The 13,382-nt window shown below is 40.3% G+C and overlaps 1 protein-coding gene across 2 annotated transcripts in view; it reads right to left on the reverse strand.

The window, feature by feature from the left end:
* NALCN (sodium leak channel, non-selective) overlaps positions 1 to 13,382 on the reverse strand; it is a 759,765-nt gene that overhangs the window by 709,626 nt on the left and 36,757 nt on the right. The window lies entirely within an intron of this gene.

Genomic DNA, 13,382 nt, shown 5'->3' on the forward strand with positions numbered 1-13,382 from the left:
TTCGGGAGTATGTATAACATAGGAGTGACTGGACAACTCACTTTCAGATAATCATACAGATCTTCATCAATTATATCGCCTTTCAAGGCCTTATCCAGAATCACTCCTATGTCCCGCATAATCTCCCATTTCGGATCACCCTTCAGTGTCTCATATACCTCAATATCCTGCAATTGTCTCATGATCTCTTTTGTATACTTATCAGTGTCTATAATGACCACGGCCCCTCCCTTGTCAGCTGGTTTGATAGTGATACACCTATTCTGCTCAAGAGTTTTGACGGCTTGTCTCTCACGTCCAGACAGATTCCCCCTTTAACCTCAGTATTTTTCAAGGCTTCTATTTGTTTATGTACAATGTCAATGTATGATTCAACAACATAATTATTGCGTGGTGGAGAAAAATTACTTCATCAATTGAAACTTTTTTTATTTTTATTATATGACAGAGCATCATCAGTATGTCTCAACAAAAAATAAAACATCATCAGTATGTCTCAATAAAAAAACTAATTCAAGGTTAAACCAATTACGTCCACCTGTAGGGGAGAAAGTGAGACCCCGGCTCAACACCTGGATCTGATCAGAACTAAGTTCTACTGAGGATATATTGACAACCAATTGTGTCACTTCTTTGGGTTGCGCCTCGTAGATCTCATCTGTGCATTCCTGTTGGAGTGCAGATGTAAGGGTGGCATGTTTCTTCCAGGGTCGATGATGTTTCCTTCCGCCTCTCCTACATTTGTTGATTCATCTGTGGATTCAGAATCACAAGTAGGGAAACCAAATTGTCCCTGCTCAAATTTTCTACCCCTTCTACGCCTTGCTTTGTTTTGTCCCTGTGAATTCTGCCAATTGTAAATCTTGCCAGATTGGTAATCCTCAATGTCTTTGTACCATTTGTCCCATTTTGTTCTCTCTGCTTCAGACCTATGGCGCTGAATATGTTGTATAACTTTATCCTTGTGAGCTGTGAAGTCATCCACACTAATTAGACTCTGGGTCTGTGTATCCAGACCAATCAAGGTCTTCTTGATATAATCCACCTCTTTGTGCAGAAAGTCAATATTCAACAGCATTAATTCAAAAGAGTACCTATTACTGGCCATTTCAAAATTCCTGCAGAATTCAACATCATTGGGGAAAAGATTGGGGCGGAGATGAGATCTCAATCCCCTCGGGATCCTCTGATTTTTATAATATTCTCTCAGTTTACTAAGATGTAGTTCCATGGTGGTCAGTCTCTTGGATTCCTGTTTGTATTTACATTTTAATAAATCAATGGATGAGTTACTGAGGAATGAAACATGGCCGAAGGGGAGGGGAGAATGGTCTACCAATCCCCTTTTTTTGGGAGGGTCCTGTGCTAGTGGCGCTACATCAACAACATTTTCATGATCTGGAATGGTACTTGTAGTGGGAAGTCAGGTGGGCTTATGTATGTATATGCCCCTTCATTGATATGTGTAGGTATGTATGTATATCCCCTTCTATGGCCAATAGGGATATACAGTCATGTGAAAAAATTAGGACACCCTTTGAAAGCATGTGGTTTTTTGTAACATTTTTAATAAAAGGTTATTTCATCTCCGTTTCAACAATACAGAGAGATTAAAGTAATCCAACTAAACAAAGAAAACTGAAGAAAAGTCTTTTCAAGATCTTCTGTAAATGTCATTCTACAAAAATGCCTATTCTAACTGAGGAAAAAGATAGGACACCCTTGCCCCTAATAGCGAGTGTTACCTCCTTTGGCTGAAATAACTGCAGTGAGACGGTTCTTGTAGCCATCTACCAGTCTTCGACATCGGTCTGAGGAAATTTTACCCCACTCCTCAATGCAGAACTTTTTCAGCTGTGAGATGTTTGAGGGGTTTCTTGCACGTACAGCCCTTTTCAAGTCACCCCACAGCATCTCAATGGGATTCAAATCTGGACTTTGACTTGGCCATTCCAGGACTCTCCATTTCTTCTTTTTCAGCCAATCTTTGGTTGATTTACTAGTATGTTTTGGGTCATTGTCATGTTGCATGGTCCAGTTCCGCTTCAGCTTTAATTTTCTAACTGATGGTCTCACATGTTCTTCAAGCACCTTCTGATACACAGTAGAATTCATCGTGGATTCTATGATGGTGAGCTGACCAGGTCCTGCTGCAGCAAAGCAGCCCCAAACCATGACACTTCCACCTCCATGCTTCACAGTTGGTATGAGGTTCTTTTCTTGGAATGCTGTGTTTGGTTTACGCCAAACATGTCCTCTGCTGTTGTGTCCAAATAATTCAATTTTGGACTCATCTGTCCAAAGAACATTATTCCAGAAGTCCTGGTCTTTGTCAACTTTATCTCTGGCAAATGTCAGTCTGGCCTCGATGTTTCTCTTGGAAAGCAAAGGTTTCCTCCTTGCACACCTCCCATGCAAGTTAAACTTGTACAGTCTCTTTCTGATTGTAGAGGCATGTACTTCTACATCAACAGTAGCCAGAGCCTGCTGTAGTTCTCGAGATGACACTTTAGGGTTTTTGGAGACCTCTTTTAGCATCTTGCGGTCTGCTCTTGGGGTGAACTTGCTGGGGCGACCAGTCCTGGGCATGTTGGCAGTTGTTTTGAAAGCCCTCCACTTGTAGACTATCTTCCGGACAGTGGAATGGCTGATTTCAAAATCTTTTGAGATCTTTTTAAATCCCTTCCCAGACTCATAGGCTGCTACAATCTTTTTTCTGAAGTCCTCTGACAGCTCTTTTGCTCTCACCATGGTGCTCACTCTCACTTCAACAGTCAGGAGCACACCAAACTAAATGTCTGAGGTTTAAATAGGGCAAGCCTCATTCAACATGCAGAGTAACGATCTACTAATTATGTGCACCTGGTGTGATATACCTGTGTGAGATCTGAGCCAATTTAAGAGGGAATACATGTGAGGGTGTCCTATCTTTTTCCTCAGTTAGAATAGGCATTTTTGTAGAATGACATTTACAGAAGATCTTGAAAAGACTTTTCTTCAGTTTTCTTTGTTTAGTTGGATTACTTTAATCTCTCTGTATTGTTGAAACGGAGATGAAATAACCTTTTATTAAAAATGTTACAAAAAACCACATGCTTTCAAAGGGTGTCCTAATTTTTTCACATGACTGTATATTCCCTGTATGGCCATGTATATATTCCCTCTTATGTAGATGTATATATGAGGATGTGTGTATGCAGTGCATACATCTGTATATGTGTATCTGCCATGGCTCTCCCCCAGGTATATATATATATATATATATATATATATATATATGTGTGTGTATATGTGTGTGTATATACATATATATATATATATATATATATATATATATGGGCCTATAACTGCCCATGTATGTCCCAGGTTTTTAATGAGTATATATGTGTATATAGATGCGCCCCAAGTATCTATATACATATATGTACTTAAATGCGGCCAATAATAGTCCCTGCCACCAACACATCCCATTGCAATCCCTATCCCTGCAGGCCCTGTCCTACATTACCCCTTTCACCCCTGCTGCTGACCTCCTGCAGCATTCCTGCATTCCCTGTGTGCAGCACCAGTATACCCTTGCTGGGCTGTATTTACCCTTGATATCCTGGACCCCTGTAATAGCCCCAATACCCCTGACCCAGGTAACCATTGATGTCCAACCCTGGGTTAACCCCTTTATGTCCATCATCCCCTGCACTGTGATTATCCCTACATTGCGGTGATTGTGTGGTTTACAGCCCCGCTTTAACCCTTGCATTGCTGGGCTGTATTGACCCTGTATTTCCTGAACCTGTACTCATGGCTACATTCCTGGCCTGCAAGTATTACCCTTTCTACCCCGTAGGGACAGTGAGTAGCCAGGCGGGTGGGTTGCTGCTAATGAATGTATGTAAGTGTATTGTATAGTTAGTTTGTGGGTGGAACCTGGGATTGAACAGTGTATTTAGTGCTGTATTATTGGTTATGTATTGTGTATATTGTGTACTGTAGGTGATAATAAATATCTTGTATTATTTGTATTATACCTACTGTGTAACGTGTAATTATTGGCGGTAGCTAGCTCAGTTAGGCGCTTGCAGCTAGTTTAGCGGGTAGTGTGAAGCAAAGGAATAGTGTGCTATTATTATAAAAGTATAAATAGGCGGAGTCATCGATAGACGACTCCTCTTATTTACGAACATTAATTATTGATATTTGCATAAATATTGGCAATTAATATCCCCCTTTACAGTACTACAGATGAACTGGACAGTTTGCATGCCCATTTGAATATGGGCATCCCTGGTTTACAGTTCACTGTTACAGTATCAGAGAAAGAACTTCAATTTCTTGATGTATTAGTTTATGTGATTGATGGGGAGATCAGGACTGATCTCTATCAGAAGCCTACAGATAGGAACAACCTACTTATACACGACAGTTATCATCCTTGGCGTATGGTTGACTCCTTACCATGGAGCCAACTTTTGTGCATGAGAAGAATTGTCTCTGATGATAACGACTTTTCTAAGAGAACAGATGAGATGTGTAATACATTTATAGAAAGAGGTTACCCTAGGAAACTTTTGAGGAGAACCCAGGAGAAAGTTATGTTGGTTGATAGGGAATCCACACTCGACCGATCCCCTCGCAATGAAACAGGTGAAAGAATTCCATTTGTGTCTGTGCATGGGCAGCATAGTGGACATATTACCAGAATTTTGAGGAAGGAGTGGCATGTCTTACAGAGGGGATTGCCTGAGATTAAGGAATTTAAAGCTCCCCAATAATGGCATATAAAAGAAATATCAATTTACGTGACAAATTAGTAAAAACTGATGTTAGAGGGTCACGTGAAGGAGGACAAAGGTATTTAGCCCCCAGGAAGAATGGCAATTTTCCATGTTTATCCTGTTGCAATTGTATTAGCATCATGAGGGGAGATACGTTTTCACATCCTTATAGTGGCAAAACATTTCAGATAAATGGATTTTTCACTTGTACGTAGATCCATATACGTTGTGTATATGATCCAATGTCCCTGTAGTCTCATATACGTGGGGGAGACCACAATGGAGATCAGGGAACGGATCAATAAACACAAGAGTACAATCAGAAAGAAGATGTTGGACAAACCAGTGGCGAGACATTTCGTCGAGTGTGGACATTCTATCAACCAACTTCGGTTCCGAGTTATCGATGCAGTGGGGACACTTAGAAAAGGTGGTGATAAGGATAAATTATTGAGGAAAAAAAAACTTTGAAGTTCAAGTTGCAGGGATCGATTAGACTATTCCTCTATGTATTCATGTATAGATTAAAAAATGCTTTTCCATATACATGCAGTAGATGATTTTAATGTTTTTTTATTGTAATTGCCCCGAGATTCACATTGTGTCGGTTTTTATGTATTGTATTATATAATATTTCATGCTCACTCTTGAGGTTATATACATTGATTGAACCACGGAATGCCATAAGGGCCACTCTAGCTATGATAACTACATGGATTGTGCGCATTTTCCCCTTTTTATGAGGGAATTGGAGGCACTCAATATGAAGCATGTGCCGTGTCCTAGGCAACATGATGCAGTGCGACGTCTGGTGAGTGGGAGTAGCGAGCGGTTCGCAACACACAGGTCAGGTGACCGGGATGAAGTCTGGTGATGCGGAGGCATGAACATGTGATCGCGAACGTGATCTCGCTAATTCCCGCGATGCTGGACTCACAAGCAAGGCTGCCATGTACACGGAGGAACGCTTTGTGTTCTGACATGTGCGGTAGCGTTTGATGGACGCCAATAGGTTTCTGAGAGTGTGCCGTGACATTCCGCATTGATAACTTCTTTGAGGTAAGATCATAGGAGCAATCATTAACTATGCAAAGTAAGCATTGAGATTTCTGCCCAATGGGATAGTCTTTTGGACAGCAGGTATCTACCCACACATCGATGATTGGAGTAGACTGTCGGGGGGCGGTATAAGTGTTTTACTTTTTATATGTTGAATTAATTGATTTGTATTGTATGCTTGACAAAGGCTGGGGACAGCTGAAACGTTGCATTGTCTGGTTGCACATGTGCTTTGAAGTACCTATAATAAAGGAGATCGTTGGAGATGCTATTGTAACACCTTTTTTTTCTTCAATTGTTCTGTGACCACGTGGGATCCGTGGTGTTTGATACAACTGCTGCATTCCTTAATTGCTCTAAGACACCGTAGTGTGCTGCTTCTTTTTATCCTGATTGCACAATATCCATTTGGGTCCATTCAGACGTCTGTTGAATGGGTCCGGAAAAGATGCAGACAGCACACTAAGGATAGTGCATTCCGTATTTTGCGGAACGGAACAACTGGCCCCTAATAGAATAGTACTATTCTTGTCCGTAATGCAGACAAGAATAGGACATGTTCTATTTTTATGCGGGAACGGAAATATGGAAACAGAATGCACACGGAGTACCTTCCTTTTTTTGCGGACCAATTGAAATGAATGGTTCCATATACGGTCCGCAAAAAAGCAGAACGGACACAGAAAGAAAATACGTTCATGTGAAAGAAGCCTAACTGTCACTAAGAACAGGATTAAATGGAATACAAGGAATATAATGTGAAACCTAGAAGAATACCAAATGCCATTTGAGATGAATATTCTGGTTGGCACCATGGTCTACACAACACTAATACACCACAGTACTTAGAGTCCATTATCCAGGAACCTGAATTTACAGTTGTGTGTAAGTAGCCGAGTATTCTTTTTGTCACCCCTAGTCATTTAGGATGCCCCCCTGATTTAGCTAATTTTGATACCTGCATCTAGACTTTGAGGTTTTATTGTTTAATATATCTATTAAAGGTTATGTTTTAAAAGGGTTATTTTTGCAGTGAAAGTGTTTATATATTCCCACTATCTCATCTTGGACACCATACTGCTGTGCGCTCTCCACCACGCCTGGGCAGCACTACATCCAGAAACGGTGCTACTAGGGGGATTCGGTCTCTAACCATGGGACGCGCAAGTATCACTAGGCTATTTATCAGTATAGCAGGAGTCTGATGTTTACATTTGTGGAGGATTGCATTGGAGGAGGGGGCCAGATGACTTAATGGCCATGGTTTTCAGTGATTCATGTATTGGTACATCTGTGCTTATTGCATAATAGGGGGCCGGATGATTTACTGGCCACTATAACTGGTGACTTATTTCTTGCAGTATTGCACTTTTGGATAAGCATATCGTGGTTACCACTGCTTGAGGGCAGCACTATTCACGGTGTTACTTTTTTTTGGTCCCCTGATGAGCCCTTAAACTGCAAAGGACTATGGAATCAGAATACGGGACATTACATGAGTTGGTTTGCAATAAGTTGCTAATTATTGGTGACTGTATATTTTGCTTAATTGCGAGTGGAAAGAGTATCTGACATTTTATTAGTGAATAATCTGTATATCTATAATTATTGTTTTTTGTTTTTGGCATTTAGGTTAGGTCATCAAATATATTTGCTCTAGGTTATACCACCACGGTGGGCCGCCCCTCTGCTCGGGTGATCTAGGGGCTTTCAGGACATTCCTGAATACGGGATCGCCCCTGTCGGGATGGCCATTCCATTTGTAGGCAGGACCGAAGGGACAGGGGCAGGACTCAAACTTTTTATGTACAAGAGCCCTATCCTGACTACCCAGTTGTTATATTATGTATGTTTATTACCTTCTTTATGTTGTTGGGGGGGGGTTACTTTTTAATGTATATTTATTAAAGGCTATGTTTTATTTTAGAGGTAGTCTGTGAATTTCTCTAGTATATGTACTGCCTACAATAACAATACCCTTTGACGGGTGATAGTCATAGTTGTGACTTTTTTAGTGTTTATATGAGGAATAATACTATTTTTAGCCATTACATGATTTGTGTCTGTCATTTTTACCTGTTTTCTTTTCTTTATGCTAGATATTTAGTTTGCAATTCTCCCAGATCTAGTGGGTACAGACCACCTGTCATCCATTACACACAGAAAGTAGAGGAGATTCTGCTCCCTAATATTCTCTTACTCATTCAGAAGCAGCCCCAGGATTATGAAACACAAGTTAGAAATGTACTGACCTGGAGCTGAGACAGAAACTATTTATTTTGTGCTACCTCTCTGGTTGTTTGTCTCTCCTGTCTCACTCAGCTCCTGCTCACTTTCACAGCCTCTCGTCTCCATAGCCTTGCATTGACATGTAACCTTATACGTCCAAGAGGTGCTCTGCCTCAAGACGGATTCAGGAAGAATTTCAAAGACAAAGGGGAAGATTTCTATGCTGGTCTTTATATCTTCTGCTCTGCCGGAGAATGTTCTCAATTTATGATGAGGCACACAGCTCATCATAAATGAAAAGGATCCCCTGTTAGTCCATGGACCTAAAATGAAATGTATGTAGCTAAAAGCTGGTGTAGATATCAGTCATAATTTATGCCAGAAAACTGGTATAAATAATGATAGATATAAGGCGGCGGGTGGTGCCCCCCCACTCCCCACCACTTTGATAGTAGTGTGGTGGTAATGGTGGCAAAGAAACCGGGGTTATCCCAGAAAACCTGAGTATGGGGAAGACAAATCTTACCCAAAGTGTTTGGCTGCTGATAACTGATAATAAGATACAGTCATGTGAAAAAATTAGGACACCCTTTGAAAGCATGTGGTTTTTTGTAACATTTTTAATAAAAGGTTATTTCATCTCCGTTTCAACAATACAGAGAGATTAAAGTAATCCAACTAAACAAAGAAAACTGAAGAAAAGTCTTTTCAAGATCTTCTGTAAATGTCATTCTACAAAAATGCCTATTCTAACTGAGGAAAAAGATAGGACACCCTTGCCCCTAATAGCGAGTGTTACCTCCTTTGGCTGAAATAACTGCAGTGAGACGGTTCTTGTAGCCATCTACCAGTCTTCGACATCGGTCTGAGGAAATTTTACCCCACTCCTCAATGCAGAACTTTTTCAGCTGTGAGATGTTTGAGGGGTTTCTTGCACGTACAGCCCTTTTCAAGTCACCCCACAGCATCTCAATGGGATTCAAATCTGGACTTTGACTTGGCCATTCCAGGACTCTCCATTTCTTCTTTTTCAGCCAATCTTTGGTTGATTTACTAGTATGTTTTGGGTCATTGTCATGTTGCATGGTCCAGTTCCGCTTCAGCTTTAATTTTCTAACTGATGGTCTCACATGTTCTTCAAGCACCTTCTGATACACAGTAGAATTCATCGTGGATTCTATGATGGTGAGCTGACCAGGTCCTGCTGCAGCAAAGCAGCCCCAAACCATGACACTTCCACCTCCATGCTTCACAGTTGGTATGAGGTTCTTTTCTTGGAATGCTGTGTTTGGTTTACGCCAAACATGTCCTCTGCTGTTGTGTCCAAATAATTCAATTTTGGACTCATCTGTCCAAAGAACATTATTCCAGAAGTCCTGGTCTTTGTCAACTTTATCTCTGGCAAATGTCAGTCTGGCCTCGATGTTTCTCTTGGAAAGCAAAGGTTTCCTCCTTGCACACCTCCCATGCAAGTTAAACTTGTACAGTCTCTTTCTGATTGTAGAGGCATGTACTTCTACATCAACAGTAGCCAGAGCCTGCTGTAGTTCTCGAGATGACACTTTAGGGTTTTTGGAGACCTCTTTTAGCATCTTGCGGTCTGCTCTTGGGGTGAACTTGCTGGGGCGACCAGTCCTGGGCATGTTGGCAGTTGTTTTGAAAGCCCTCCACTTGTAGACTATCTTCCGGACAGTGGAATGGCTGATTTCAAAATCTTTTGAGATCTTTTTAAATCCCTTCCCAGACTCATAGGCTGCTACAATCTTTTTTCTGAAGTCCTCTGACAGCTCTTTTGCTCTCACCATGGTGCTCACTCTCACTTCAACAGTCAGGAGCACACCAAACTAAATGTCTGAGGTTTAAATAGGGCAAGCCTCATTCAACATGCAGAGTAACGATCTACTAATTATGTGCACCTGGTGTGATATACCTGTGTGAGATCTGAGCCAATTTAAGAGGGAATACATGTGAGGGTGTCCTATCTTTTTCCTCAGTTAGAATAGGCATTTTTGTAGAATGACATTTACAGAAGATCTTGAAAAGACTTTTCTTCAGTTTTCTTTGTTTAGTTGGATTACTTTAATCTCTCTGTATTGTTGAAACGGAGATGAAATAACCTTTTATTAAAAATGTTACAAAAAACCACATGCTTTCAAAGGGTGTCCTAATTTTTTCACATGACTGTACATAACAAAGTTTCTTATAGTCGCTTGAATGTACTATGAATTTATGCAAGGTTGTTTTAAAAGTTAGTGACCATTAAATAGATGAAACCATAAAAAATTATTAAAATTGTGGATAATCTTTGTGAGAACCACAATAAAAGTACATGCAGTTTTGCAATAAACCACAGTAGAAAGCTATTTGTGTAACAATTTTTTTTTTCATTTTTACACAGTTTTATATTTTCTTTCTAAGAACTTTGTAAACATGTAATTAATTGTTTTCTACTGAAATTGAGTTATAGTCTGTATTGCAGTCCAGCTGAATGAGCTAAATTGACAATTCTGTTGGGTGCTACTAGAACTATTGCATGGTTTGTTGACAGCAATGTCAGGTTTTTGTAGATTTTTCTGCCATAGTCATTTACACAATAAACCACAGGCGAAAGATTTCACACTAGCGTTTTTTGCAGATCTGTCATGGATCTGCAAAAACGCTTCCATTACAATAATACAACCGCATGCATCTGTCATGAACGGATCTGGTTGTATTATGCCTTATATAGCAATGACGGATCCATCATGAACACCATTGAAAGTCAATGGGGGACAGATCCGTTTTCCAATGTGTCAGGACGGATCCGTCTTGCTCCGCACCACATTGCGGACAGAAAAACGCTGTTATTCTGTCTGCGATGGGGACACAACCAAACAGAACGGAATGCATTCTGGCGCATTCTGTTTCGTTCAGTTCAGTTTTGTCTCCATTGACAGTGAATGGTGACAAAACGAAAGCATTTTCTTAAATTCCGCAGAATTAAAAATGCTAGTGTTAAAGTAGCCTTAGTTAATGCCTGTAACGTTTCACCGTCATTTCATAAAACTTTTGACATGTCATAGCAAAATGTCTGAAGTTTTTATTAGCGCCTAGGTGAGTCCAGGTGCTGGGAACTTCACTAAAGTGACAGATGTGCTTCGGTCTGACAATGAACAAAGAGAATTAAGCTCTGCAGTCTGAGGAATTCTGAATGCAGCACTGAATAAGAATTATGTACCAAGCTGCAAAGTTGCATATTTTTACATAAGATATATATTTATATAAAAATTCGAAAATGTTGGTAAAAGGTCAATTTAAAAATCAAAGATATACTACTGTATTAAGGATGGGTGAATTAGTTCTACCAGTTCGGGATTCGGTCCAAACTTCTCAACAATTTATACGTGTTGTCTAAGTGGTACTCTTTCTAATTATGGAGAGCCCATGGTACGCCGCGCCCGCAGTATTGTACTCCAGACGTTGGCACTACTACTATGCTAAGTACATGTGCACAGTATTGTAGGCCAGTTGATGCCCCTCCGGATTTCTGGGAAAGATATTTAAATTAGCTTTCCTAAACCTGCAGATGTTAGACATGATTATTTGCATGCATTTTACCCAGAAATTCAGAGGAGTGTTGTTTAGCCTTCCATAGTCATCACATATATCAACTGGTCTCCATAATAGATATAGTACCCATCCAGAAGTTCCTCCTAAGGCTTTGCAATTTGAAATGTTGTTCTTATCTGATTTTCTCTGATTAAGGGCTTTTGTCCCGAAATAACTAGCTGCAGATGTAAGACAGGATTAGCTATTTTTCTAGCTTTGCTACATACGCCTGTTTAAAAGGCAGGAAAGAATCTCTGCCAATCCACTGTATGAAAATAGTGCAGCAGTCAATGCTGCTGTGTTCTCTTTACTGTGTATCTACTTACTGTGCAGCAGTAAGCAAGTATAATAATACCTTCTGCTGTCTCACTTGAATGGGACAGCTCCTTTCTATTCACCTCAGGATACATCATCAGTATTGCAAAGACAGACAATACCTTCTGCAATTTTATTTCCAGTTTTTTGGATCAACTTCAGATGAAGACACCTCCAAAGTAATCTTCAACCAAAACAAGATATTTACAACATCCTACAAAGCTTACACTTCTCTCAATGAAACATGCAAGCTAGTTCTCTTTCTAGAAAGACAAGAGAACCAGTATGTCTCAAGACAGACTTGTCTTACTTGGTTGCCTTGTGGGGCACTCTTGGGTTATTCTTTATCATTAGGGATATGGAAAATAAGCATGAGTATTGTATGCTAGGCGACACTACTCTTGGTTTCCAGTAAGAGTATATGCAAATCACATATCTTAATTCGGCTGGCATGAGAAAAGATTAGCATTCTTTTCCGTTTTAGAAGAAAAGATAATTTGAATATCTTTCCCAGAAAGCCAAAATTATGCAAATTAGCCTTCCTGAGAAAAATAAATAAATGAGGGGATATCCTATCTAACGCCAGAAGAATAAATATATGCCAGGGATGCCCAACCTGTGGTCCTCCAGATGTTGCAAACCTACAACTCCCAACATGCCCTGATAGCTGTAGGTTGTCCAGGCATGCTGGCAGTTCTAATTTTGCAATGGCTGGAGGGCCGTAGGGATAGGTCACAAAAGAGCAATAACATTTACTTGTGTGTGTGTGAAAAATCTTATACACAAACAAATGGTAGTGTTTTAAAAGCAATCTGCCAGCCTGTCTATGTTAGATGATTTCAATGGTCTGTCACTTAGGTGTGAATATGACTGCTGTGTAGAGCTTAGAGGTTAGTTGTGTAGGCAGAAAGCGATAATTCAGTGGCGGGTGGGTGAGGGGAACCTGCATCTCTTGAACACATCACCGTAATGGCAGCACACTGCAACAAATAACAGGTAAGTCCTGCTAAACTAAAACATATTCACACAAAAACTGAAATCTCCTAAATCAGTGTGTCTGTAACTATGTTATGCTGCATTCAGAGAAAAGGGTATAAACAGGTTCCCTTTAACATTTTAATAAGCTTTAAAACACTTGAAATAAAAGTTATGCCAGTATAACTATAATAAAGTATATGATAAAATGAAGAGCACAGGCGGGGTGGCACTGCTCAGCCTCCTCCACAATCGAACAAACAGGATCAGCTGTGACCGGACCTCGACAACACCTCACAGTCCCTCGAATGTAAACAGATATGTAGAAAAATCGGGCGGCACTCACCAAAATATGAAGTAATGTCCTTTATTCCACTGAATAAAAGCGTATCAGGCATATGGCGGACCACACACTGCAGGCAAACACTTGTGGCCCCAAGTCTT

The sequence above is a fragment of the Bufo gargarizans genome, chromosome 3, assembly GCF_014858855.1.
Source record: "Bufo gargarizans isolate SCDJY-AF-19 chromosome 3, ASM1485885v1, whole genome shotgun sequence".
Classification (NCBI taxonomy): Eukaryota; Metazoa; Chordata; class Amphibia; order Anura; family Bufonidae; genus Bufo; species Bufo gargarizans.